A 6,029-nucleotide genomic window follows, 5' to 3' on the forward strand; every position below is an offset into this window, starting at 1 on the left:
AGCCCAGGAAACCTGCTGGCTGTGTGAAGCAGGCCACCGTGGAAAATGAATTCTTTTTTGCCAGAGGAATCTTCCTCGGCTCTGTCTTGTGAGATGTTTTTAGCGGACACATGGCAGGCGTGTTTGTCCAGCCTGCAACCTCAAAGCTGGGAGGCACAGCGGACATGTCAGCTGGCCAGATTGGGGTCATCAGGAATGTGAACTCGCCGGAAGGTGGGTAGAAGCTGTAACAACACTCGGGCATACGCACGACCCCACAATCGTGCCCCAAACACGGACTCTGTGACTGTGGGACGGGAGAGTGCTCTGACAGCAGATCACGTGGGAAAGCCCCGAGGCGGGGAGCAGGAGCGAGCTCCCCACGAACCAACGGCACAGTGAGCAGCGCAGCGTGTCCTTAACGGGGCAGGTCAGTCCCCTCAGTGCAGCACCGCTATCGCTGCGGCCGAATGCTCTGCCTGGACGTGACTGCCACACCATGAGGGCATGTGAAATCACGCTGAAGGGCCGGGATCCGCGGACGCCTGAGCACGGAGGGAGATGCCCTGATGCCTTTGGGAGCTTCCTATCTCTAAAGGACTGTCAGGTGCAAGCAGGTGCCAGCCAGCTGTGCCACCTGGAATGGACCTGTCACTGGTGGGTGGGAGTTACGGGGGAGGTTTCAGCTTAATCTCATGGAGCTCTGCTACATAAAGGGCATGGGGAACCAATGGGAGCGAGTTCTGCCTTGATATTCACAAGCTCAAAAGATCGCCTGCTGCCCTGGCTGGTGTGGCTCAGTGGATTGAGCACCAGCCTGTGAACCAAAGGGTCTCCGGTTCAATTCCCAGTCAGGAAACAGGCCTAGGTTATGGGCTGGGTCCCCAGTGGGGGGCATGCGGGAGGCAACCCACACATTGGTGTTTTTCTCCCTCTCTTTCTCCCTCCCTTCCCCTCTCTAAAAATAAATAAAACCTTAAACATTAAAAGAGAAAGAGAGAGAGAGAGAGGGAGAGAACCTGCCTAGGGAATGTGTGTTTGGGGGGAGAGGCAAAGCAGGCCCTGGTCTGGTTCCAAATCCCAGCTGCTCCTCAGAGTTGCCTGTGTTGCTTGTTTAAAAATGCAGATCCTGGCTTCACAGCAGATCTGCTGAAATCAAAATTTTCAAGAGTGGGATTGGAGAATCTAGATTGAGACTAGATGTAATAACAAAATATATGAACCTTGAGTGATGCCTAAAATTTTTTTTAAAGCATAAAGATGCTTTGGGGACACCCAGGCAAGTTTTAAGAGAGATTGTTTATTAGATGATACTGAATTCTTGGTAGTGTTATTAAATGTGACAACAATAGTATTTTTGAAATATAAGAGAATGACTTTATTCTGAGGTGATACAGGCCAAAGTCTTAAAAAGTCAAGTACCATATCTACACATTTTTCAAAACAATGAATTACTTTTAAATGGCTCGAGAAAAAATACAGCATACAAGACAACATATAAGAGAGGCATTCATTGTACTTTTTAATTTAAGATTTTATTTATTTATTTTTGGAGAGAGGGTAAGGTAAAGAGAAAGAGAGGGAGAGAAGCACCAATGTGTGGTCACCTCTCATGTCGGCCCCACTGTGGACCTGCCCTGCAACCCAGGCACATGCCCTGACTGGGAATCGAACCAACAACCCTTTGGTTCGCAGGCCTGCGCTCAATCCACTGAGCTACACCAGCCAGGGCTTCTTTCAACTTTTTGTAGGCTTAAAAGTTTTCCAAATAAAATTGGGGGGAAATAAATGCCAGGCCCACTGGACAAGGTAAGTTCCATCGAGCCCGAGAGCCCGTGTCCAACGCCTGGGGCTGGCTTTGCGGCCCACAGAGCAGTGCGGGAGGCCGTTGGGGCGGGGTGTGCAGTGGGGACTCAGGTCTGGAGTCCTTTGGTGTGGCACAAGGCCTCCACAACCCTCAAGAGGTCCTGTGTACTCAGGGCCGGCCACCCCTCGGCCACACTAGTGTGCTCGGGAAGTCAGAAGAGAAGTCCACACACCTTGTCTCCTTGGCCCCAGTTACACAGGGCCCGTGGCAAAGCGTGGTTCATCCTGCGTGGCCCTCTCCGATGGCCTCGGAGCGCATCCCTGGAGGTGGGGCCGGGCTCGATAAAGCGGCACTGGGCCCCATGATAACCTCCATGCAGACACCCAGAAAAGCTGGCCTACGGGGGCTGGGCACGGAGACGGGGAGGAGTTCCATGCCCCTGAGGCCTCCCCTGACCGGCCCCCAGGGATGACTCAGACTGAGCATTGAGGAGGAGGGAGCAGGGTGCAGGAGAGCCCAGAGTGGGAAGGGCACGCAGGCGGAGGTGTGAGCGCGTGAGCAGGACGCACAGCAGCAGAGCCTGGAGCAGAAATGGGTCAGGGGCAGACTGTGGATGGGAAGTGTGAGATCCATAATGTCAAGGTCAATGACATTATGTACCACAAGGGTGAAACCAGCGAACACGGGAGACAGGGCAGCCCTCGGGTGGCTCCACGAGCAGGGCTGCCGCTGAGCCCAGCCCCGCAGGAAGCCACTCCCTCCAGTCTGCCCTGCTGGGCTCCCCTTCAAGTCCCCGGAGTCGAGGTACAAGGTCGGGACCCCTAGCAGGTGTTCAGGGAGCCAGCACGCCTATCCCACCTTTGCCACTTGCGTGAGTCCCACCTTTGCTGCATGCAGTACAGTACTGGTGTCACCACAGCAAAGGACACCATCAAAACAGGAACACAAAGCCACCCTACTAAATGGGAGAACGTACTCACCAAGGAGGCATCTGATGAGGCGTTCATCCCCAAAAGTAATAAAGGACACATACCACTCAACACCAAAACCGCAAACAACCCAATGACAAAATGGGCGGAGGATCTGAACGGACACTTCTCCAAAGAGGGCCCACAGGTGGCCCGCAGACATGTGAGAAGACGCTCAACACCAACTGTCAGGAAAACGCAGAGTAAAACCACAGTGAGGTACCACCTCACGCCTGCCAGAAGGGCAGGTGTCGGTGGGAATGCGGGCTGGTGTAGCCACCGTGGAAAAGAGTATGAATTACCTCAAAAGACTAAAAAGGGAACTGCGTTATGACCCCGTGGTTCCCCTTCTGGAAACTTACCCAAAGAAACCCAAAACACTAGCTTGAAAGACCATACGCACACCCTTGCGCTCACTTCAGCATTATTTACAGTCACCAAGCAACGGTGGAGGCAGCCCGGGCGCCCACCAGCAGACGAGCGGGTGAGGAAGTGGCAATACTTCCACACGATGAAACATTACTCAGCCGTAAAAAGAAGGAGACCTTACCACTTGTGACAACGTGGGTGGACCTGGGGGTATTACGCTCAGCGGGACGTCAGTCGGAGAAAGACAAAGAGTGTCATTGACACGTGCAGTCTGGAGGACAAGGGAACACATGAAACCAGAACAGACTCGCAGGTACACAGGGCACGGGAGGCTGCTGGGGGGTGGGGAGTACCGGGGCACAGTGAGAGTGGGTGCAGGAACTGAGGGGTGCACGCGGGAAACCTGAGTCTCGGGGAGGCTGGGGAGGCACGGGGAGCGCACGGCAGGAGATACTGCGGTAGCTGTGCGTGCTGCCGGGGGGGGGGGGGTTCTGAAATGTGGAGGGGGAACGCTGTGTAAAGTACATGATTATCTAACCACTAGACGACCCCCCAAAACCAGCATGTAAAAATAAATTTAAAAATTTTAAAAGGACAGGTCTGTGGGGAAAAACAAGTAGATGCAAATATCTGAGGGCTGGAAAAGTTGAAAAGATAATTGTCTTGCTCCAGGCCGCCACACGAGAGAACCGTGCTAACTGATGGAAGGGTGTACATGGAAATGAATGTTAAACGAGCACTGCCACTGGAAAGCAGAGGTCGCTCCTCTTCTTGTATTACCCCCTTCCTTTGTGTAACAGCTACGGGCCATTGGAGCTACCTCCATTGTCAAAACACTGTTAGGAAAAGGTAAACCTTGTATCAGTGGTTACACGGGAGTAGCTCATTTCCCTCATGTCCCCGTAATCACCTTACTTGCATTAAGAACTTTTAGTTTTCTGGGAAGACATACAGATATTGATGTCACAGTCTCAATCCAGACACCACGTCACTGGGGGTAGAGAGGAAGCAGGGAGTGAGCCCCTCCCCCCAGAGGGGGGTTCTGGCAGCAGAGCCCACCCAGACCAGCCCTTCACCCCCAGCAGCCTCCCCCTGGCCCACAGACCCCCGAGCACAACAGGGCAGAGGGCAGGGTCCAGGGCTCAGCGGGAGAATGTGGCAGGACCCCGAACAGGGCGAGCGGGTGGCGATTTGCTCAGGTCCCACGAGGAGTCCCACGATGGGAGGAACACGCCCACGATGCCGGGGAGAGGCCTCAGGCGTCACTGGGGCGACGCTGCCTCCGAGCCCCAGGCTGAAGCGACCTGGTCCAGAGGGAACTTCCAGGCTCCGCCTAGGACTCGCATTCTCCGGTGTGTTCTGTGGGGCTCTTCACTGGGACGGTGAGACCGTTCAAACATCATCGTCGTGTGCCAACAAAACTTCCACACGAATTTTGTTCGTTAGTTTATTTTGTTCACTAGATTCCTTTTGTAGGTGGGATGACACGGTATTTGTCTTTCACCAACTGGCCTATTTCACTTAGCGTAACAGTCTCCCACAGGCGCGGAAACACGGGACAGACTGACAGTGAGTGACCAGAGGGGCGTGGGGAGGGGGTAAGGGTGGAGAGAAGGGGGGGGAGGGTCTAGACGAGGAGCATGTACGAAGGACCCACGGACATGGCCAACAGTGTGGGGGCTGACCGTGGGACTGGGGGGCCGGGAGGGCGGAGGAGGGCAAAGGGGGAAAAACTGGGACAACTGTAACAGAACAATTAAAAACGATTTAATAAAAATAAAATAAAAGCTTCTACATAAAAAAATGATAGGGTGACTGCATTTTTCAAATTCTGTTTTTCACGATGATCAGGCGGCATTTTTCAAAGCAAGCGTAAACTTAAGATACTGTAATTTTCTGATTTAAAAATCCAGATTCTCTACCACCTGGGGGCGAGAAAGGAGGAACAGCGTGGAAAGACACTCCACGCCGCTGGGCACTCAGGTCAGAACCGCACAGCGGCAGGCTGGGGTGGGGGGAGGGGGGAGGGGGGCGGGGCTCCGAGGAACACCCAGAGCCCACCGTCACCTCGCCAACAAGGAGAGAGAGACGGGTTTCTTGGTCACGGTGACACGCACACTGGCTCTCTCTCCGAGCAGAGAGGCTGGCACAAGCTAATGGGGAACAGCGCGATAGGAGGGAGAGGGCGGCACTAATCAGGCTGCCGCGTTCTGACCCCCAAGTTCTTTGTTTCTTTACCCCCCAGAAGCAGAACAAGCTTCATCACGATCCCCTTACCTCCATCTGACAGCCCTGGTGTTTCTGTTAGAGACAAAACGCCACAACAGTTGTCCCGGTGACACACTCGGAGGGACGGCAGTGACGGGAAGCACTCAGACAAGCTCCTCTGAAAAGGGAGGAGTCTTCTAAGATGCTTCACTGCCTACACGGAGGAGAGCCCACAGACGGACTCCCGTTCCGCCCAGGAGGGCAGCGCCCGCCCTGAGCGACCCAGCACACGTGCAGGCACACGGGTGAGCGAATCCTGCAGGGGGGTCGGTGGGCATGGATCCTCCCTGGGTTCCTTCATCTCTGCAGCAACACCAGTTCGGCAGCACGGAGTCACGTGGAAGAACTGCACTTCTGGGGGCAAGCAGGGCTTCCGAGAAACCCCACAGAGCACCGTCCTCCAACTTTCAAGGACCTGTGAGTGCGCCTCCCCATAGAGCTGCAGTCAGAGGCCATTCAAGCCCCTTCGGCGTGATGACGGACCAGGAAGCAGACCGCGCTTACCAAGCAGGCCCCGGGACCGCAGACACCCATGCAGGTAGGAACCCGAGTCAAAGACCTGTGTACGGGGATCTGAACGCACCTCGTGACCTCTTCCCAGTCCCGTGCGCCCCATCCCCGGTGGGTCACTTCTTCAG

Source organism: Phyllostomus discolor, chromosome 7 (assembly GCF_004126475.2).
Source record: "Phyllostomus discolor isolate MPI-MPIP mPhyDis1 chromosome 7, mPhyDis1.pri.v3, whole genome shotgun sequence".
NCBI classification, from domain to species: domain Eukaryota; kingdom Metazoa; phylum Chordata; class Mammalia; order Chiroptera; family Phyllostomidae; genus Phyllostomus; species Phyllostomus discolor.